This window comes from Lissotriton vulgaris, unplaced genomic scaffold (genome assembly GCF_964263255.1).
Source record: "Lissotriton vulgaris unplaced genomic scaffold, aLisVul1.2 SCAFFOLD_2167, whole genome shotgun sequence".
NCBI classification, from domain to species: Eukaryota; Metazoa; Chordata; class Amphibia; order Caudata; family Salamandridae; genus Lissotriton; species Lissotriton vulgaris.
In genome coordinates this window covers 308,656-332,106 of record NW_028253935.1, presented here as the reverse complement: position 1 = coordinate 332,106, position 23,451 = coordinate 308,656, and the positions used below count along the sequence as shown (strand labels likewise).

The window sequence follows — 23,451 nt, the reverse complement described above, 5'->3', positions numbered from 1 at the left end:
CAGAAATCATAAGATGTGAAAACTGCAGGGCCACATAAAAGGAGAGAGGATGTGGTCTGACGGCTAGCGTGGCCGACTTTGGTGCTGGAAAACAAGGTTCGAGCCTCGTATCTAGCTAAAGCTTTTTTATGACACTCACGAGTGGCTCTATTTATTAATTCAACCCTCGATATTTCTTAATCCAACCCTGGTGGCTGGCTGGGTGGTTCATGGATGGATGCGTGATGGGTGGGTGGATGGATGCATGATGGATGCATGCATGATGAGTGGATGCATGATGGATGGATGGGTGGATGGATGCATGAATGATGGATGGGTGGATGGATGAGTGGGTGGCTGGGTGGTGGATGGCTGGATGCTTGATGTGACAATGTGTGTGAAAGGACACTCTTTAATGGTCCCAAAAAGTTTCATTTCATTCCAGCCTCGCCAACGTTTCTGGCATGACAGGTTAAGTGTCACTAAGTCTTCTTACGTGGCAATGGTCCACAGGTAGTGAACAAAATATGAAATGTGCCTTGTGCTATTGTTATGGACACGTTCAGATAGAAATATGTGCGCCCTCTTCTACACCACAGACAGCAGCTTCAAGCTTGTAACAAACAGGCATTGTGAATGGGATGGAAGGCGCATAAAAATGAAGCATGTGGCAAAGAGAGGAATGGACAAACAGGCAGATACAGACTAATACAGAGACCAGCAGATGGACAATCACACCTGTCCCTGGAGCCGAATCGTATTCTACTACATTTTCAAATTAAGTAACGCGGACGCCCAGTGGCAGGACAAGTTTACGTACTCAGTGCGGCCCTGCTTTCCTTCCTGCCCCTTCTTAGTACTTTGCACAACTTACATTTAAATCCATTGTTACATTACTGTAAATGAACAGATAAACAATTTAAAACAAGAAAGAAAGCCCAGTGCTCTCATTTAGAGTCGTCTTCCTGCCTGGCGCACTTTGCAGCTGATCGTGTGGGAAGAGGAGAAGTGAAACGCGGAAACCGGGGATCTTGCCTTTCCCTTCCTCTTATCCAATATTTATTTCTCGTATTCACTTGGGCCCTGTTCCACTTTCCTTCACTGTCACGAGCAGCCTTTAAAAAAATGCATATATCGGAGAAATTTTTTTTTCCCTTTCCTGAACGGCATTCCTCGGATCGTAAAGTGTCCAGAAACCCAGGTGTCGGTGCATTTCCCCCAGTAATATATATATATCACAGTGAATTACATCACCCCTAGCTGCTCAGAGCAGAGCGGGGATGAAATGAAGCAGGGGATTCCAGCTGGTGAGAAATATTACCTTACCCAAGACAGGTCGGGGCTCTGCGGGCTCAGGTGTGTCCCTAGAATCTGCCCCGTCATGCCTCACAGAACTGCCTGATTCCAGTCCAACAGCCACATGTGGCCTCATGCAGAAGGGCTCGGTCCCCTTGACCTTGTGATAAACAATAAGTCACTGTCAGCTCCAGGAGGCTCTGAACTAACCTATGACGGGGAGTAACCAGCAATAGCAGCCCACTACTAACTGTCTCTCAGAGCACTAGTCAAACAGCGTCTTGGTGTTCCTCTACTCTGCAGCAGGCTTCCTCCTAGAGAATCTGGTGCTCCAGTACTAACCGTAGGTAATCCACAGGTATATGTCGGCCATGTTTGTCTTCTGAGGTATCTGCAGAGTATCTGTCGCCCTCAAGAGGGCCGTCTAACCTTTGAGGGATCACATCAGCTCTGAAGCCCATTAGGCACCTCCCTGGCAGGCCATGTGTAGGGGGTTCACCTCCAGTTCCATTCAGGCTGAAAACACGACTGTAATCGGGGCCTCAGGCAGGTCACACACTGTAGCAACAGATCCGCCCCGGCAACTGGAGCTGCACTCCAGCCTTGCTGCACCCACCTTTCTTGCTGTAGTCGCCACCAACGGGGTCCATCTAAACCAGGCAGACATACTACTCGGACGATTAGACAGACATATTAAAATGGAAAAGAGGCAGGTGTGTGGTGACTAGATGTGTGTCCCGGATTTGCACGGATAGTCCAGGTGTTGCGACACTTCCTCCTAAAATCAAATGTCCCAGTTTTTAACGGAGAGTAGGGTGAACCTGCACATACATCGAAGTGTTGTACAGGCTTAAGTAAGTTACAAACGGCCCTCTCAGAAACTGGGGACAGATTCGGAACTACAGTTGTTTAGACATTACTGCTGTGCACGCAAATAGTCATCATGTGTACACTGTACAGTAGTTAAATGAAAATACCTGATCAAGTAAGTAGTGCTCGAGTCGAGTCGAGAGAAAGGGCACACAGGCTGGCTCATGCACACGGTCCACACGAGGTGACTGGTGGCGAGTAGAGAGAGGATCTGACGTCAGCAGCGCCGCGCTCCGCAAAATGGCCAATCACTGCATGACTACATGAAGTCACACACAGTGATTGGTCATTATGCAGTGTGTGTGCCACCACCCACGCGCGGCATCCAATAATGGATTGCCCTGCCCTGCTGCACGGTGACCAGCCAATCCTGGCGCTGCAAGCTTCGCCAGGATTGGCTAGGGGGGCTCACTGACTGTTCGCCCTGTGTCGCCTTTCAAAGCCGGGGGCTGCGGCCCGGTTAAACAGACACCCCCCTGGTCACTCTCTATGGGGGAACACTGATGCGCATGCTCGGGCTAGTTTCTGCCCCAAGCATCACTTGCGCGCTAGAAGATACCTTGGCTGGCTGTCTGCTGCTGCAGCTGAGTGAGTGCGTCACATGGACTGTCACTCAAGCTGCGCAGCAGTCCTTGCCAGGCCCCCTGCGCAGCGCACTCCCGGATAACTCGGGTGCTTACCGGATTCCCGGCGGCGCTCGATCTGCGCTTACTAAATTTTTCATTACAGTCAGTGTGTGTTTATTTTCTTGCAGCAGCGTCCATCAGGGCTTGTGGGGCTCTGCCCCTACGCCCCAATGGACGCACCGCGGCTGTCACTTTCCCTCCTAGCCTCTACTCCAAAATCAGTTGTGTATGCCCAGTGCGCAGCGCTTATCGTGATATAATCTATAGCTGAAGACGATTGGCCCCTCAGAAAAGTGTTTGTGCGCTCAAAATCAGAGAGACATCTCTCATTACACGCCCGTAGCCCTTTTTTTACTGTTAAGTTAAAGATCTGCAGGGCTGAAGCGGTGCACCTCGCTGGTCTTTCAGAGCTGAGTAATGGGATGCCCAATGCAAGGTCTTCTTCTTCCAGTATGGTTTCCATGCCCCTTAGTGGTTCATTACAACAATTAAAATCGACACCAATTACAATGAGGTTATTATTTGAAATAGAATCAATAATCCCTCCTAGTTGGATAATTAATGGTGATTCTTTAGAATGATCTCCTGGTCTTATGTATATGTTAAGGGGAGAGATCATAGATTTGTTGGAGAACTTTAAATATACACCCTGGATATCATCTGAACTAGTAGGTATGACGACTATTTTGGCGTTTACTTGGTTTTTAGCCCATATTAAGAGCCCGCCTGAGGGTCTGCCTTTTTTTGGTTGAATTGCCTCGATACTGAATGTTCGATATCCCACCTTGTATAGGGGTTCCAAACGCCCAGGTCTCTTGGAAGAGGCATAGGTCATATTTGTGTATATAGTCTTGCCAGTCAGGTTCCAGGAGTTTTTTTTGTTAAACCAGCAATGTTCCAGGACAATAATTTAACACCATTTATATTGGGGGCACTAATCTCTTCTCTAGTTAGCCCACTATCCCGATCTAAGTTTGATCCTTGGTTCGAACCAAAGATGGGTCCGCCCTTATCATCATCATCATCATAAGCAATTTCCCTGTTCAACCGTGTTGTCTCGTGAGTTCCCAACAGAGACGCTGTGTCCCTAGACTTGTTGGTGTCTGGTCAGTAGATGAATTTAGTCAATCTACTGCTTCAAGACCGCTTTGGGGAATCAGGTTGGTTCCAGGGGCTCCAGGGTTAATTTTAGTCACAGTAGAGTTTAGGGGGGAACCACAGCTCATTCTATCAGCTTTATTTTGCCGAATGGAAATGTTGGAATTGAATAATGAGTGAGTCCTTAGGTTCAAGGTTATTAAGTTATCAGCTATAACTTTTGAATACAATGTTACCCTAATATCATCTAAGCCCCCTACTTCTTGCTGTAGCCGTTCGGCGCTCTTTATGTCAGATTTGATAACAGAAAGGCAGAGGCGCTTGGTCCTTATCCAATGTATAACCTTGTTAACCAGGGAGTCCCCATCCTCCCTGGTTCCTGGTTTCAATCTAGGGACGTTTCTAAGAAAAACTTTATGAGAAGGAAAACCCACATGGGGCTAGCGTGGAGGTTCCGTGTCTGGTGCTTGTTGAGGTGCTTCTTTTCTCCGTCTGTTCCCCCATTCCCTGTCCCCCTTTCGTAAGCTTGTGGGTGGTAGACTACCCAGGGGGCTTTTCTTGTGTGGGGGGATTTGCTGCCCTCTGTGTGCTATATGCCATTCCTGTGGGGTGGTCACCGGATGTCCTAGGTTTGGTCTTCGGCTACGCGTATAACCTGTGTTTTGCCGCCCATGGAGGTTATCAGTTTGGGAATTTTCTGCTCTTTCTGTTTGCTCTTTGGGCCTATCAGATCCAGTTGTAATATTTGTCATCCTTATCTCTACAGGCTTAGTCACATCAGGTGTATAAGCTAGACCTTTATCACATATACAGAGATTGCTGGTAAGAGCTTCTATCATTTTTTAATCGCTCTGACCTCCTCCTCAACAGTACTTAATTTATTGGACAGTGCTAACAACAAGCTGTGTGTGTCAATGGCGTGAGTTTGCACCTGGGCATATGGTGGGGATGGTTTGGGCAGCCTTCTGCTATGTAATTGATCCCCCCGAATAAGGCCCTATAGTTGTTTCTGGATTTTCTACTAACACTGAGTATTTGTTGGAGCACTCCATGGTTATAATTTCATCATGAGAACCAACACCATTATCTAGGTTGTCTAATATTTCATCACTATTGCTATTAGTTTTATTTATGTTAATCCCTTTTTCTTGGGGGTTAGGAACTGATGTTACAAGGGGGTGGGCCTTTCCATTGCTCTGATGGACTGTAACTACATGGCTGTTGGTATTTCCAGTTATGGTTTTATCCTTTTTGCCATAGTATGAAGAGATTGTATTACTTCCTTTAAGGCTAGGCTCATTACCATTAGACAACATATTCTCTACTTCTTCAATTAGGTTATCAATGGCATCCACAAATCCCTTCTGATCGTCCCTTCCTACAAGAGGAAGCGCCTCGGAGGCAGCTGTTTTGACCATCTTGCAGCTGCCTTCTGGAACTCTCTCCCCCTTCAACTAAAACTGAGCGACAATATCCTCAGTTTTAGACACTCCCTGAAAACTTGGCTCTTCTCTCAGGCGCATTGCTGAGCTGCCTCATTTCTACTGTGACCGATGCGCTATGTTCCTTCCTACAGCGCCATGAAGCCCCCGGGCGTACGAGCGCTTAACAAATCCATATTAACATTAACATTAACATGGCTGCAAGCGTGCAATTCTCAGCTGCTGATTTTGACAGCTTCTGTGTTCTTGGGATTTTTTTCCTACCTATGATAGCTTCCGCTGCTTTCCTTTTGCCCATTGTTGGTATACGTTTAACGCTAGTAGTGAATCTGCGCAGGGGGTAAGGGAGTGCTTAAATGTGCACGAAAAGCTCTTAGGTGCTAGTAGTGTCTTTCACATACAAATATGGATTCCTAAACGCCAAGTATGGATCAAGTACCAAGTATCTATCTAGCACAGTTTACCATTAACGGGTACAAAACAATACATGCACAAGATCATTAAGAATTCAAAACAGTCTTCCCTCGATGGGTGCATGAAAAGATTGAAACTTGCCTATACGGTAGCAACAAGTCCCATAAGATGATTCTTCAGCGAAAAAGTTATTGCACGTTGTTCCATTAACCATAAGCCCGAAATCTCTCTTAAGTTCGTTCGATTGGGATTGGATTTGTTACTTTCAGTCCTCTCACTCTTGAATGGGAATAGAAGTGTTTCTTTAAGTTAGCTGCTGCTTATGGCTTTCCCTGACAGTGCTCTGTGGATAACTCATGTTCCTGCAGCTAGCAGATAATTAATTTCCAAGTTCGGGTGCTCTCTGAGAGGCACAGTGACAAGAGCTGACTCACAACGTTTTGTGTATTAAGTTTCTGTGCAGGTCAATAATGTAACAAAACTTGAGCCCTCCCCCCACTCCCTAACTGCAAAAAACATGGACGCCCTCCTTCCCCCAGACTTTCAGGACCTCTCGGGCCACAATGAATTAAATGAAGGATGTCAAGAATTCATATTGTAACCTCAAACTGCATATCATTTTGTATTATCATGCTTCACATTCTAATCATGGCAAAGTGTAATATTGTTTTGAACCTTCTTTGTCTAAACAATATAGCAATGTAACTTGCTTTTTATGCGCATACTTTCATTCACTGCTCTGGGTAAAAGCAGCTTGTTCTGCTAATCCTTCCCTAACTTTCCAGAAGTGTCGGAGGCAGACATGCTCGCTGGGTCATTCTTGGTTACTGAGTGAGTCGGTTACATTTTTGCAACATTTCTTCTGTGAGTCTGTTTATTCTTAAATGCATTGTGACAAGAGGCTCAGAGAAGATGTTTATGTATTTGTAAGATTCATAGCTGCCCTTAGGCTTCCCAGCGGTAAGAGAAACAGAACTACGGTGGACTAAGTCAAGTCGGGAGTTTTTAGGGAAAGAGCAATGTTTTGAGTCTTTTCCTGAATGCTAATTCGTTGGTTATCATGCGCATGTCCCTGGGTAGTGTGTTCCACATTTTAGGAACCAAGTGCTTGAAGGGCCTTCCTCCCCATCTTGCTCTTTTTATTCTGCCCTGTTGCATAAGAAGATCCTCTGATGACCTTAGGGTCCTACTCGGGTTTCCCCTACCCAGACTTAACACCCCCGCTGGCATCAGTGCAGCCCTCGGTCACACCATAGACCAAACTTTGCGGCCCCCGGGAAAATGTGAGTACCCGTGATCTAGATCAACAAAAGGCGGGAGTAGTTAGACAAGAAGACGAAATTGAAGCATGCATCTCTAAAAAGGCACACAAGGGAACTAATGAAAACAAACATTGGCACAGCCAATAGGTCTTGCCTTTGGGACCTTATAAGTGTTTAGCCATGCAACAGTTGATGTTGTTGCACCAAGGATATTGTGCTGGATAACTAAACACTTATAAGGTCCCAGAGGCGAGACATACTGGCGATGCCAATGCTTGTTTACCTGATGGGCATCGGCTGACTGCTACCTGGTTACTGAGGCCCTAGTGAGGTTGAGACATATTTGGGGGAGTTTTAGCCACATCAGATGATGCTGTGCAAGCCCAGGTATAATGAGGCGCAGTCGGTGCAGACTGTGAGTGTGTTCTTTCACTTTCAGTTGGCGGGGCTGTCCCCCTTTACTCTGGTGAAAGCCAAAAACGGAATTCAAGTCGATCTTCTCATCACACAGACAAAATGTCACCGTTTGCTGAGGCCTTCAAAAGAGTGACCCAACTCCACCACTGAGGGCCAACGAGCATTGTTGATACAAAATAATCATCGATCGATGCAACAACAACAACAACGTATGAATCCCGGACAGCTGCAGGCTCGAGACCCTCCCAGCACCAGACAATCTTTGTATCTCTTGACCTCACCTGGGTTTTCATGTGGGTGCTGTGGGCCCTGCTGTGGGTCGGGGTAAAAGAGGGCCTCGGATGAACAACTGCGCATGCGCTGAGGACGGACACTGCCTCCCGCCGCGGAGCGCGAGTTCAGGAAAGTCTTAGGTCTTGGATGGACAACTGCGCATGCGCTGAGGACAGAAGCGCATGCGTTGAGGACGGACACTGCCTCCCGCCGTGGAGCGCGCGTTCAGAAAGGTCTGGATGAACAACTGCGCATGCGCTGAGGACAGAGAACTCTGTTCACAATCGAACACCAGAAGTCTTTGCGAAATATTCCTTTATTTAGTTCACAGCACAGGCCCCGACAGCACGGAGCACAGCACGGAGCGCAGCACAGGCCCGAAAGCACGGAGCGCAGCACGGAGCGCAGCATAGGCCCGACAGCACAGAGCGCAGTAAAGAGTTGCACCTCAGGGCCCGTGCAGGTGGGACGGGGTCCGAGCAGAGACATAAAGAAGCACAAGAATAAGTGTCCGCGCGGGGACACAATGAATGAGATACAGCACGCGCTGAGATGTATTGAAGTGCAAAGCTCCTCGGTTCGGCTCCTCTATGGGGGAGAGTGTCTCTCCTCTGCGCATGCGCAGTGACGCTGAGCGTCCTCTATCCAGGGCTGTTCACAGTCTGCAGTCAGTGTAAGGGCCCAACACTTTTTAATTGTTCTGCGATAGGGAGGAGTGTCTTTGCTCCGCACATGCGCAGCTGTGACGCGCGGTGCTGCGCCTGCGCAACTGTGAGACGCCATGTTCTGTTCGTTCGGGGAGAATAACACACCGGGCCCCACTCCTCACAGGCAGCCGGGCCCTCGGTGTCGGACTCGGGTAGGCCGGGCCCTGGGTGTGCCCCCTCTACCCCAGGCCCTGCAGCCCCCACTGACCGGTGCATAAGGAGAGGTGAGGTGTCCGCAAAGCGCCCAACCATGTGTGTGTGTGTTTAATAATATTTTTATTGGATCTTATGTTTTTTGTTGTTTTTTTTGTGTTATTTATAAAGAACAAAATAGAGACAATGAACGTCATCGCCATAGTCAAAAAATTCCATATAATCCCATTCACCGTGTGTGTGTTTGTGGAATACCAGATGATGTCCCTGATGTCTGATTACTGGTGTTTGTTTTTATTTGTTATTTTATTTATTTAACCACTTAGCCGCGGCGCTAGGGAGGAGGGGGGAGCCGCGCAGCGCCGCCATGCTCATGACGGAACCACTCCGTCACGAGCCACGGACGCGCTGTGCTTGTGACAGAGTGGTTCCGTCAAGGCCCCGCCCGCTCCATAGAAAGCGCCGCGCAGGCGCGACGGCCGGGCCGTGACGGAACCATTCCGTCACCAGCACAGCGTGTCCGTAGCTCGTTACGGAGTGGTTCCGTCACGAGCACGGAAAGGGTTAATGCATTTTTATAAAGCGCGGACTTTACCCGAAGGTGTCAAAGCTCTGTACAATAGAACTAGTTACGTTACATGAGAGAACTGTTACAGGAATGGAACAAACAAAAATAGCATGCCATAGAATCAAAGCTTATAGTAAATAAAGTGAGCAACCCAGTAAGCCTTTGGGGGCTTGGGTAAAACGTAATGAAATGGGTAAAGTTGCCGCCAAAGGAGTTTGTTATACTGATTGAATTGAGTTAGTTGTGTAAATAAATTAAATACAGGTAACTTAATCGTCCTGGGTGAAGTTAATTGCAATGAATTAAATAAACATACATATACTTAAGACTGACTAAACATGACAATACAAGATGGCGATTCTGCGCAAATACTATTGGCTAATTTAGTCTTGCCTTCTTACTTTTAAGTCTAACTGATTGCATCGAATTAGGGTCCTGTAATCTTATCATACCAGTTGCATATTAAGGTTTAGCCCTTTTCATACCTGAGCTATATAGGCTGGAAGACGTATAAACTTGACCTGTTGCTTGGTCTTGCACGTAGTGGTAGGTCAGTTTGTTTCCTATAAATAAAGGATGCGCTCAGTTTATCTAGGTATATTAGATTTGGTACATGTACACTGATATATAAAGAATTGAATGGATGGTGGGTACCTGACTGTTGGCTGAGTTGGTGCCGTTATAGTTCGAGTCCAATTACGTTAAAAGCGCTTCTTTTTAAATTAGCCAATAGTATTTGCGCAGAATCGCCATCTTTTCAGACCCGTTTTTCCTGAAAGTCAGTCCCCCGTTAAGTAACCTATGACAAATGAACTACAATCTGCAAGCAATTCAGACTATGGTTATTGGAATGTATAAAGTGCAAAAATATACTGAATGTAATAAGTGCAAAATATAAATGAGATGTTTTTAATTGTGTACATAAATGTACAGCCTTTTGTAAATAGACAGAGATAAGGACAGATATAGTAACCCCATGCCGTGTAGAGCCGACTAATGGTAGTAGGGAGAGCCAGAAAATATAAGAGACGTAATAAAATACGATTAAGTAAAATGGAAGTAGATGTCTAGATGTTGAAAATATTGAATTGCTGCAACAAGGGTGAATACTAAAACATTGTCTCTTTATCACCATAGCACCATTGAATCATATAAAGAAACAATGCAGAATTCCTGAAGAAGGCGAAGCGCCGAAACGCGTTGAAAGGAATAATTTCTGCGTATTGTTGAAAGTTTTTAAAAACATTTTTCTATTGTACAGTAACTATAATGTATTATGTGTAAAAATATGTGTACAGAAAAAACCCACAAAAAAAGTGTCTATATATGTATATAAACAATAGAAATGATATGAGAATAAGAGAAAAAAATCAAAAAGATGAGATATAAATAAATAGTTTTCAACAAATGATGATTTAATAGAATTTCTTGATCCAAATCAGCATCTAGATAACTCATAAAATATTAAAATTAATAACCTGAATGTTTTTTTCTAAAAAAAGTCATTTTCCTTGCTAGGGTTCATCACTTTAGGCAGGGGCCCCAATCTTCCAAAATAAATATTTTCGCGGCAGGACCGTGAGGGGTGCTTAAACTATATCAAACATATAGACAATTGTCTATCTTAATCAATCTATTCAACTGGTCTCCCTATTCTGGAGGTTGGCACTCCGGTAAGGTAGTTACACGTATCATCTTGCTCGACAAAAAACAAAGGCCCTTCTCCTTATTGAGTCAACTACATACATTATAGATATGTCTAAATTACCAGCATTCGGATTTACCGATGATCAGTATGCCAGTATGGTAGGAAGCTCTGTCTCCTTTGGAGAAAATTCTGCAGCAGGTCAAGACAAAAATAAAGATGTGAACACACTGTTGAATTTAAGAAAAAAATTGAAAAGAATAGAACAACATGGACATTTTATGCTCCAATACCTAAAGGCTGGAATGATACCACAGGGACTTAGAATTCGTAACATCCCAGGATTATTTACACACATCAAAGAGTTCCTGGAACGTTGGTCGATGATATCGAACCGATGTTCCAGGGACTACATGATGTTGATAGTAGAAACATCAAAAGGAATGCTACAAGAGTTGGCTAAAGAAATAGCAGAACTAGAAGAGAAGATAAAAAAATCTGGAATAGTAGAAGATGTAAAGAAAACACTCGATGATATAGAAAGAGATCTGAATTCCTATGCAGACTATCTGATAAAAAGAAAAACAGAGAAATTACAAAAAGATATCAAACTGTTTAGTAAAGAACTTGTATATCCATACTTGTCAGACAATTATTATACCAACAATAGTGATGGAGCGGATTCTTGGGGCTACAGGCAGAACAGGTATGGGAAAAAGCCTTACACCTTCTCAGAATCTTCAGGCTCAGATAATGATGGAGCCTCATATGAGGGTGGTTACCAACGAGGCAGATCAAATCCAAGATATCAAGGCAGACGTCCTTTTTTAGGTCAATGCCCACCGAGACGTACGAATTGGAGACCCCAGTACCATCAAAGGTTTCAGAGTGCCCCACAACAAGAGTACCAATACCCAGTACATCAAGAGATGGGCTACGATCAATACTTAGAGACCAGGAACAACCGTTACTGGAGGAATTAGAACAGCTACCCATATTCAATTTAAGTTCCCATATTTTATCAACAGATACCATCACTGTTCTGTTCAAAGGTCTCTCATTTGCTCCTCACTCAGGGCTAAACAAGTTTGATCTGTTCAGAGACCTACAGACTTTTCTTAGAAAAATCAGACTGAAATTCTTTTTTCAGAATAGAGATCAAGATACAGAATCAGGAAACTTATCAGGTCTAAAACCTAAATCTGTGTTCACTCCAACTCTAGAACAAGTGCCACCGCAAGTAGCAATTTTTGAACAAATTATGATGGAAAAATTTACCAACATTTCCAAATACGTCCCAAAACCACAGTTCAATCTGACAGCTGCTCAATATACAGCCATGAATGAGATTAAGCAGAATGACAATATCATCATAAAGGCATGTGACAAGGGAGGAGGTATTGTGGTCTATGAAACGACACAATACATATCAAAAATGGAAGAAATGTTAAGTGACCCACGTTTCTATAATCCCATCACAAAAGATCCTACCAGTGAAACCGCATATAAAATCAAAAAACTTACAACTAAAGCGCTAAGAAAGGGTGAGATTTGCAAAAAAGAATGTGAATATCTAACAGTGGAGAATCCAAGATTAGCAAGTATCTACGGTATCCCCAAGATACACAAAAACACGCAGGACCCACCCATGAGACCAATTGTCACAACCATAGGCTCAATAACAGAACCTCTGGCCAAATATATAGACACCATCCTCTGCCCACATGTAGCTAACATCCCAGGACATGTTCAAGATACCAGGCAGATCATTAACCTAGTAGAAAATGTACGGTATTGTAATACGGCACACATCCTAGTCACAATGGATATTGTGGCACTGTATAGTAACATACCAATCTTAGGAGCATTACATGCCACACATTGGTTCATACAAAAATATAGCATCCAATGTCCAAGTGTATTTGTGCTAGAATGCCTCGAATTAGTCCTAAATGATAATGTCTTTGAATTTAATGGTAAACTATACAAGCAACAACAAGGAGTCAGTATGGGTGCTTCCTGTGCTCCCACAATTGCCAACATTTATATGGCCTACTTTGAATCCCAATTTATCTTTAATGAGGTGGAACCCTTTTTTGAGTCAGTGACAAATTGGGCAAGATACATAGATGACGTTTTTTTATTTGGAAGGATAATGAAGACATGCTACAACAGTTCCTACTATGGATAGACTCATGTGACAACAACATCAGGTTCACACACCACATAGACAGAGAACAAGTAAACTACTTAGATGTGATGATAAAACATCAAGAAGGGTCACTAATTGTAGATTTATTTGTCAAACCAACTGCCAAAAACACACTCCTCCACTACGATAGTTTCCATCCAGCCACCCAAAAAAACAGTGTACCATTCGGAGAATTTCTAAGGCTGAGGCGCAACTGTACAAACATACAAGATTACGATGCCAAAGCCGAAATGATGAAAGAGAAGTTCTTAACCAGAGGATATCCGAAGAAAATTATAAGAGACTCATTCAAACGGGCCCGTTTTTATGATAGACAAAGCTTGCTACAACCAAAAACAAACAAGAACATTTCCCAATTGGTATTTGTCACGAAACATTCAAGTATAAATGAACGAATAAGACAAACGGTATGTGCCAATTGGCACGTTCTAAATGTCAATGGTCCCAAGCCAGACCAGTTACCCAAACCCATCTTTGCGTACAAAAGAAATAAAACATTGAAAGACCATATAGTGAGATCAAGAATGACAGCAAAAAGTTGTACCACACAAAGATCTATAACAAATATGAAGCCAGTAGTTGGAAACTACAAATGTTCTAATTGCAAATCTTGTAAGTCAGCAATAGAGGGAGAAAGTTTAACTTTCAATAAACAACTAATTAAACCATCAGACCTCAACAATTGTAGAACTGCAAATGTAATTTATTTGATAATTTGTCCCTGTGATAAGGGTTATGTAGGACAAACAGGCAGAACCTTCAATATCAGGCTAACAGAACACAGATCGGCAATAAGAACAAAGAAGTTAACAGCACCCATGGTATGCCATTACGTCGAACACAATCACACACCAGAGGATATGTCATGGTATATCCTTGAAAGGATACATCCAAGAGTAGGCTTAGAACCAGACAAGATACGCAAAATGAGAGAAGTCTACTGGATATTTTTATTGGGTACTGCAACCGATGGTCTAAATGCAGAAATTCCTTGGGAACAAGCTATTCTTTAACCTGACACGTTGAAAAAATAGACCAAAAAAATGGGTGTTACTTGCAGGAAACTGAATGAGAGAAAAAGTCAAGTCAAATACAAATACAATACATATGATATGTTTTATCTGACCATTGCTTGCAGATGGTAGCATACCGATTATTTCTGGATAAGAACTCCAACGAGATCCAATAATTATTATCACTTAATAACATGTAGATAGATAAATATCCAGAATAATCCTTAGTCATCATGGAGTAAGGTCTTCTATAACATGATAAGCGCCAAGACGCCCTCGGTATAAGCCGCGCTTTATAAATGATAAACATAAACATACATTATAATTTCCAAGTCTAGAAAGCCTCTCCTTCCCTAAATCTACAATGCATCGGTATCCAAATACGAGTCCTCACACACCACTGCAACATGGCTGATCTAATTAACTACTATTGCCTAGATCTCAGGCCAACCAGTTTAGATTGCGCAAGATCGAAAAAGTCTGGCTATATAACCATACAACTGGCTCCATAATAAAGAGGTTTAAAGCACCAGAATAAAAACACGAGATCTCGGGCCAACCAGTATAGATTACGCAAGATCGTAAAAGTCCGGCTATAGAATCACACAACGGGCTCCATAACAAAGAGGCTTAAAATACCAGAACGAGAACACGTACTCAAGAAAGTGTAAAATAAATAAATATATCCAGCGACAACGGGCAAGGTTAGAGTACGTAGATCTACCCTCTGTGACTTCATAATGTAAACTAAAGCGGCACCTGAATCTGTATTTACCATCTCAAGGTGGCGGATCCGCTTACACAAACAGATAGGTCTTCCAGCCACTCGAAAATCACACGAGACTTTGCAAGCCACACTCCGCCGGACTAGCGTTGGCGCCAAACTAGCGAAGATATAAACAGAAAGCTATGACACACGCGGTAAATAACCGCTGCATCGATAGGAAGAACCCCAGTTAAAGCGCATTTTCAACAACTGAAGGTATGTGCCACGGCAAGATCTAAAGGGAGGGACGATATTTAATAATAAGGCTCTAGCTTAATTAGATAAAAGAGTTTATATGCCATTCCCTCTATCGTTACAGCCAGCAGTATCCAAAAAATAAGAACACGAGCCGGCATTCAATGCAAATAACATAAGGAGAGATAGTTTTCACCAGACAATAAATATCTTGGAAGAAGTATCCTAGATACAGGTAAATTATTTCTCGAACTATACATCAGGTTAGAGACAAAAAGAGAATGTTATAACAGTTAAGAGATCAAACGTGTATATACATTTCTTACAGAATTTCTATTCGGTAAACATCTCAAAAAAGAAGCGCTTTTAACGTAATTGGACTCGAACTATAACGGCATATACAGTCACCAACTCAGCCAACAGTCAGGTACCCACCATCCATTCAATTCTTTATATATCAGTGTACATGTACCAAATCTAATATACCTAGATAAACTGAGCGCATCCTTAGGATTTAGCGCAGTCCACAATGATGGGTTTAATGTTGAGTAGATTCGATTGATCCATCCATCCAGGATTGAACAGGAGGCGGAGAGAGAGAGCTAGATAAGAGGAGGAATTCCGTTTTGGAGGGATTGAGAATGAGTTGGTGAGCTAACATCCAGTTGTGAATAGCGTTGAGAGTAGAGCTGAGTAGTGAGTAGTGAGAGATCATGAGGGGAAGACAACTTGAGGTAGATTTGGGTGTTATCCGCATAAAGATGGTAGAGGATTCCCGATTTGCTTAGAAGGTTCCCTAATGGTTCCAGGTAGAGATTGAACAGAGCGGGAGCAAGGATAGAACCTTGAGGGACGCCTTGACCAACCACCAGTGAAATCAACAGACTGTTCACAGTCTTGATCATTTCGATCTGTCCGAGAGGAAAGAGGAAAACCATTTGAGTACTGTGCCTTCCACGCCCATTCTCTGTCGGAGAATGTTAAGGAGGGTGTTGTGATTAACAGTGTCAAAAGCTGATCAAGTTCGGAACAACATCAGTTCGATTATCCAGGATAATGTGGAATATACATCTGATGAGGATATCCGGAGGCTTTTTAGAATGTTCTTCCAAGAAATCTATAGGGAGAGCAAAGTCAAATTGCCGAATCTTATTGAAGGCTGGCTGAGCGATATTCAACTTCCCTCATTAACCTTGAATCAGCAGGACTGGTTAGATCGTATTATCACACAAGAAGAGGTGAGAATGGCTATTAAGGTTATTAAGAAGGGGAAATCGGCATGCCCGGATGGCCTGCCTGCTGAGATTTATAAGTCCTTAGAATAGGTCCTTGTCCCTAGTTTAACCACATTATTTAACCAGATTCTCCAAGATGGCATGCCACCTCCAGCTTCATGGGATAAAGTCTCGATAACGCTTATACTAAAGCCTGGTAAACTGGCATCAAATTGTGGGTCATATGGACCAATTTCGATATTAAATGTCGATTATAAAATCTTTGCCTCTATGATGGCTAATAGATTGGGGGCAGTGGCGGGAGACATCCTTCATCAGGACCAACAGGGAATTCAGATCTTTTTCTATATCATCGAGTGTTTTCTTTACATCTTCTACTATTCCAGATTTTTTTATCTTCTCTTCTAGTTCTGCTATTTCTTTAGCCAACTCTTGTAGCATTCCTTTTGATGTTTCTACTATCAACATCATGTAGTCCCTGGAACATCGGTTCGATATCATCGACCAACGTTCCAGGAACTCTTTGATGTGTGTAAATAATCCGTTAACGTTTGATCTGATAGGTGCTATTGATGTAGCATCCACATGTTCTATTCCTTTGGCTGTTTTCACACTTGATGCTACTAAGGCCTTCAACAGGGTGAATTGGCCACACCTGTCGGGGGTCTTAGATAAATTCAACATCAGGGATAGGTTTAGGCGCATGGTAAGTCTGCTCTAGCAAAACCCATTGGCGTGCCTTTTGGTTAATGGAGCTGTGTCTGACCCGTTTAATATCTTGCGGGGAACGCGTCATGGATGTCCACTATCCCCTCTCCTTTTTGATTTATATATTGAACCTTGTTGGACTTGGCCCTTAGGGCAGGTTCACCCCTAGACTTTTTGCCTTATGTGTGACCCTGTGTCAGTGATTTTTGGGTCTCTGCGCACTTTCCCCTGAGTCCCAGAGTGAAAGTGCGTGCGTGTAGTATGGCTGGCCTGCCCTCCCATAGGAATGCATGGGGAATGTGTGTGTCCCTGGTAGTTCCTGATGCGTGGGGAGTGCAGGCTCGAGTTTAGTATGTATAAACTCGTGAGAGTGAATGCTGCAAGATGGTGTCTGCGGCATGTGTGTGTCTAGTTGGGAAGTGCTACTTCTGGACATTGAGATATGTGTGCAGTGAGGGTGCTGGAGCGTGATTGGCTGGAGCTGGCTGGCATGCCAGGCTCCAGGAAGTCTGGATGGGTCTGCCCGGTGGTGAGTGGGAGATTAGCATGAGTGATGTGTGGGAGGAGTGTACCTGTGTCCTGGATGGGCTGGGTTTTCCCCACACAATGCTGGCTCCGCCCCCCTGTGGTGTGTCTAATGACCCTAGCCTCCCCAGTAAAAGGAATGGGTGGTTGGGCCATCAAGAGTGCTCCAGAACCTGCTGCGACTGGTTTTCCCTGCACCCTGAAACAAAGGATTTGTCAGTATAAGAAGGGGCTGTGTCCCCACTGAAAATGTTCTACTTTTGGATCCTGCCAGAGGGGGCTTTTGCTGCTGCTGGGGCCAGGAGGACCGCCACTTGGGGAGTCTCCCTGCCTGGAGACCCAGGGTGCTGGCTCTGGCCCAGCCTTGCCCCCCTGCCTGCCTCCAGCCCTGCTGGAGCCCTGTCCTGTCCTCCAGTGCTGGGGAGCACTGAGGACTTCTTGCCTGCAGCCTGAGAGCGCTGCTCTCTGCCCTTCAGCGCTCGGAGCGCTGGAATCCCTTGTCTAGCGCTTGAGAGCGCTGCATTTGGCCCGGTGGCGCTTGGGAGCGCCTTTTCTTAGAGGCTAGCGCGGCTAGCGCTTTGAGAGCCAGCCGGTGCCCACCCGGCATCAGCCCGAAATTGCGGTGCCCAGCGAGTGCCTACCTCACTTTATTATTATTATTATTGCATTTCTTATATAGCGCCAGAATCAACCCCCGAAGGGGTATCTCCGCGCTTGCCTTGGGAACCCGTCCTGGTTTTTCCCTGTGAGATAGCCCCTATAGGGCATCCCCAAGGTGAAAGCCAGGCATCCCGCCGCGGGGGGCCGTTGTGGAGATTAAGCAAGCTTAATGCCCAGAGTTGCATAGTGTGAACCCATGATTAGGTCAGGCACCGAAGCGAGAATTATCGAGTCCGTGGACATTTGAGCTCAACACCCTGCCGCGTCGGGAATCGAACCCTGGTCCCGGGTCTGACCTCTGCTTCAGGGTCTGCCTGCTCTAACCAGTGAGCCACACTTCTCCACTTTATATTTGCTTTGGCGGCGCGGGTGCCACCCCGCTCCTTGCCGCTTTGTTTGCCCGTGATTTATGTGGATCACGAGGGAGCCCACTCCTCGGATCACCTGGGAAGCCGCCTGCCTGCCTAAAAGCGAGCCGCCGCGCTGCCCGCGGCGACCCGGAAGTGGTTTGGGGTCCGCCCAATCCTAGCGCGGCCCAGGAGAGGCCGACCGGAAGTCCCGCCTCTGAAGCTGGGCCGGGAAGAGAGAAGCTGCCGGCCGGATCCCAGAGGCTCCCCGAGTGGAGAGGAGAGCCCCGGGACCAGCGGGAGAGACCCGCCTCCGCTGGAGACCAGCCGGTGAGTGTGGCCGTTCTGGAGGGAGGGGCGCCGGGACACATTGTCGGTGTCCGCCCCCCCCTGCCCCCTCGGCAGCGCGACCTCGCGCCCACGTGTTTAGAGCCTGAGAGAGGCTCTGGGGGCATTTCCTGTTGGCGAGCCTTGCGAGGCTCGATTGCCGGCACCGCTTCCCGAGCCTAAGAGAGGCTCCAACGAGTGGGAGCATTCCTCTTGAGCCACGAGGTGCCCCGGGGGCACCAGTTGAGTTAGAGCCCAGCGAGGCTCTTGGCAAGCATCATCCCTTTGGGTCCCCAGAGAGAGGGACCCCACAGCCCAGCGAGGCTGCACCTTTTGTTGCTGGAGCCCTGAGAGGCTCAGCAGCCCCCTTACCTGTGTAAGAGCCCTGAGAGGCTCCCCAGTGCCACAGTGGTGGTTCTTTGAGCCCAGAGAGGCTCCAACGTTGCCCTAACTTTCCCTGCTCCAGTTGCCCAGCACTTTGTGGGCAACTGCCACGTTTAGGCCCTGACATTGGGACACCGGGACAGTCACAGGTGGTGACTTGTGAATTTGGCGCAATTGTTATTGATTTTACACCTCTGAATGTTACTGCATCATGTGTTTTGCTTTCACACCCCTACAGGTAGTGTGACATGTAGGTGGTTGTTTTCTCCCTAGTACAGGTGGTGCTAGTGAGGTCCTGTTACCAGTGATTACTGGTTGTATGCTCTACTTTTATATTGTGTGCTACACTGATTTTACTTTCTAAAGTGCTATTGCTGAAAGTATTGCTTCTTAAAGTGTTGATACCCCTGACAGTGGTCCAAGTGGCCCTGTCCTGTACAAATATCCCTTGTAAATTCCGCCCGTGCCTGTTGGCACAGTGTAACAAGATGTGTGTTTTATCTGATGTATATTTATTATAATACAAAGGCTATTTTTACATAACCTTGTGTGGAGTTTTCCTTTGTGGTGGGCCTTTGGTTGTTGTTGCTGGGGTGCGTGCGCAAATACTTAACTTACATCGCCTCCAGGTTTAGCCTTGACTGCTCGCGCCACGTTACCTAGAGGGCGAGTGGGGGTTGCCTTGGTGTGTGACTCCCTTGCCCTGACCCTTAGAAATGGCGATCCCTGACTGACCTCGACGCGAGTCTTGGCCGGCCAGGGTCCCGTTTCTAACAAACCTTTTGCACAAAAACTCGGAGACGACATGAACATCAAGTCGTTCAAATATGGAGAGTGGGAAAAAAAAGTAGCCCTGTACGCCGACAATATAATGATCTTTTCATCAGAGCTGGCTTTGGCCCTCCCCTCGGTGATTAAACCCGGTCATGACTTGGGAGAAATCTCCGGATACAAGATTAATGCTTCGAAAACGGAGATTATGGCCTGGAACTGTGGGGACGGGAGTGTGCAGACCATTCCTAAAATGCGATACCTGGGGATCACCATCGTACAGGACATCAATAAAATCGTGGAATCAAATTTCCTAACACTAGCTAGGGACTGTAGGAAATTATTGAAAACATGGTCTTCCTTACCTCTGCCCATGCTGGGGAAAATTAACCTCGTTAAGATGTCCATTTTGCCAAAGGTCACCTTTTTGTTTACACTATTCCTTTATATTTTGAACCCTCACTTCTATCAAAGCTGCAGAGCGACATCAATTCATTTATTTTGGAACAACAGACACCCAGGATTGCCTGGAAAAAACTGAGGTGGCGTAGGGAAAAGGGAGGCTTAGCAGCACCTGATCTTCAAATGTATGCATGGGCATTTCAACTTACTCATTCCCGCATGCTTTTGAAGATGCCTACCAGTAGTGGGATAGGTTGCATGTTTAGAGCCATGCTGAGTGGAGCGAGACTCTCTTTGGAAGGTTTTTGTTTAAATTTGGGGACCCCAAATTCTTTAAAAAAGTAAAACTAAAAGTCCTACAAGGGATGGCTAAAACTTGGTTTAAACTTCGTAGTTCGGTGTCACTGTGCTATTTTTCTAGTAAAGCACCTCTTTGGGATTCACCAGTGACCCCGGCTTGGCTGAAGGATAGCCTTGCTTTACCTTTGAGGGAGGCAGGGCTTAAAGAATGGGGTGATCTATTTTGTGAAGGAATTCTATTGGGGATAGGACTGGATTAGATCTTTCAAAGTTTAAATACCTGCAGATGACTAGCTGGGGTCAGGCACAGACCGTAACTAATAGTAGGTCCCTAGTGCGTGGAGGAAACCAGCTTGAGTTCCAGCTACTGGATAAAAGCCCCTTTCTCCTTCTGGTACCATACAATGTTGGAGGAGATGGACGGCGAATTCCAACTGGCCGATAAACTTTGGGGAAGTTCTTTCTTAGCCCCAGACGTTACCAATCTTTGGTTAGATTCTTTTAAACCACTGTGGAATATTGTAAAACCAGCTTGGTTACGTCGCAACCATCTCTTTACATTGCATAGGGCGTACTATTCACCGCAGAGGCTCTCTAAATTCTCTCAAAGCTCACCGGTATCCTGTTTGAGATGCGGAGAAAGTGCGGCTTCGGATCTGGACATGTTCTTTGATTGTCCAACTTTGTCATCTTTTTGGGGATCGGTTAGCTGCTTTATGTCAACTTCTCTTGATCGGCCAATTATGTTAAATTCACCACATATAATCTTTGAATTAGTAAATGGAGTCTTAGGTCCAGCTAAAAATCTTCTGTTTTACTCTATTTTGTTGGCTAGAAGAGAAATTTGCAGAAAGTGGAAAGACTCTTTGCCACCAATTCCGAGAGTCTCTGCGGGGTTTTTTTCTTCTTTTTTTTTCCCCCGGTCCGATGATTACGCTGCCTTGGCCCATGGTTTAGATTTAACAGGTGGCGTCCTGTATGTGGGCTAAACATCATGCTCAGCAGCTTACCCTTTTTTGGTTATTGCACGTATTTCGGTTGGGGTTCTGCGACACAACTACTGGCATTGCCTAGTTTGATCTAGAGCCTTGTCACCCAGATGTCTGAGATGGTGTGGTGTGCCCTGGTAGACGTTAACTGCTTAACCTGGGTAGTAAATGAGGACAATAAAAAAGAAAAAAAAAGTTCTGCCAAGTGACTAAGGATTTTCGCTCCTTGATGGGGGTGGGGTGAGTGACCTGTTCTACCAGAGATCTACTGTAAAGAACTCAGATACACACCAGATAATGGCGAAGAAGTTCTTATTTATATATCCTTTAGGATCCCTTCTGCTAGTAAGATGCTTCTTAATTACGCTCCGGCTGTGTGGATGAGAAGCGTTTATTTTTCTTCTTTATTTTTTTTTAAATGGCGCTGATGTACAAGGCAGGTAAACTGGACTGCTGATTTATTACTTTAAAGATGGCCGCTTGACGTTGGAGGCGTCCGTCTACGTCGCTGACGTTTACACAGATGGACTGATGACGTAGGAAGAATAATTCAATGCGGCAGTTGGTGAGTGTTCATTAAGGCAGTTGGGTACCTCAGCAAGTGTATTTTCCAGTCCGAATGTAATTCCAGCAATATTAAAAGTTGAAGAGAGACTGTCAAATAAAAAAAAATAACTTGAAATGTGTTGCTCGAAGCTTACTTGCTGTTTAGACTTCTAGATGAAGTTTGGCTTGTGGCTCACTGAAAATTCTTGCTTGGTTTCTTTGTTGTAGTACGTTTTTTTCTGATAATTTTTCCTTGTTACTTCTTATTTCGATCGCAAGTTCCAAGTAAGTATTTTAGCCAAAGTTCATGTCTGCATGTTCAAATTTTATCAAGTTTCTTTTTCTTCAGAATTTTTACTCGTTTGAGTTTACTGTGTTCACCTTAATTACATATTTGACTGTTCTCCGACCTTAAGTGCACTCATGTTAACCACATCAATTTATTCTTTGCAAATCTTGGAATTCACCTGACACGAAGTACTTGAAATCGCGTATCTTCTATGGCTGTATCCTTGTATATTTCCTTGAGTGCTGAGTTCTCGTGTTGGTGCTCGTCGCCACTTTGTAAAGAACTCCGATACAGACCAGATAATAAGCGAAGAAGTTCTTTATTTATAATCGCCAACACAGGCTCCAGGGGAGCTGGAGCGTAACTTGTCAATGCAGTTCAGAGATCAGCTGTCAACTATCAATGGACAGTTGTCAGCTGATGACCTCACGGCTGGTACGGTGGCCGCACAGGGACAGCAAAAAAGCAATGACGGAACGGTGTCCACGCAGGGACACAACTACAGAGGACGTAACATCTACTTATATTTCCTTGACTGCTGAGTTCTCGTGTTGGTGCTCGTCGCCACTTTGTAAAGAACTCCGATACACACTAGATAATAAGCGAAGAAGTTCTTTATTTATAATCGCTAACACAGGCTCCAGGGGAGCTGGAGCATAACTTGTCAATGCAGTGCAGGGATCAGCTGTCAACTGTCAACGGACAGTTGTCAGCTGATGACCTCACGGCTGGTACGGTGTCCGCACATGGGCATTAAAAAAGCAATGACAGAACGGTGTCCACGCAGGGACACAACTACAGAGGACGTAACATCTATTTATTATTTCTATGATGAGTTTGTATTGTTCTTGTTTTGTCTCAACATTGGTTTGCTTGTTCAACCTGGTGCGTTCAAGGCACTCTATATGCACGATACTACCGCTGACCTAATGGCCTATTTAAATGTTTTTCCGTTTAGCTGCCTACACACGGAGGCTTTCTGACCATACCATTACTAAGTGGTTTATGCTCGCTATCATGGCGCTCTCACCA

General features: G+C 45.1%; 1 long non-coding RNA gene across 1 annotated transcript in view; it reads right to left on the bottom strand.

Moving 5' to 3' along the window:
- Nucleotides 1-7,773, bottom strand: part of LOC147660712 (uncharacterized) — a 33,156-nt gene extending 25,383 nt beyond the window's left edge. Inside the window, exon 1 of the long non-coding RNA XR_015306201.1 lies at nucleotides 7,686-7,773. This is a non-coding gene — a long non-coding RNA (uncharacterized LOC147660712). The remainder of the gene's footprint in view (nucleotides 1-7,685) is intronic.
- Between the last annotated feature and the right edge of the window lie 15,678 nt (nucleotides 7,774-23,451).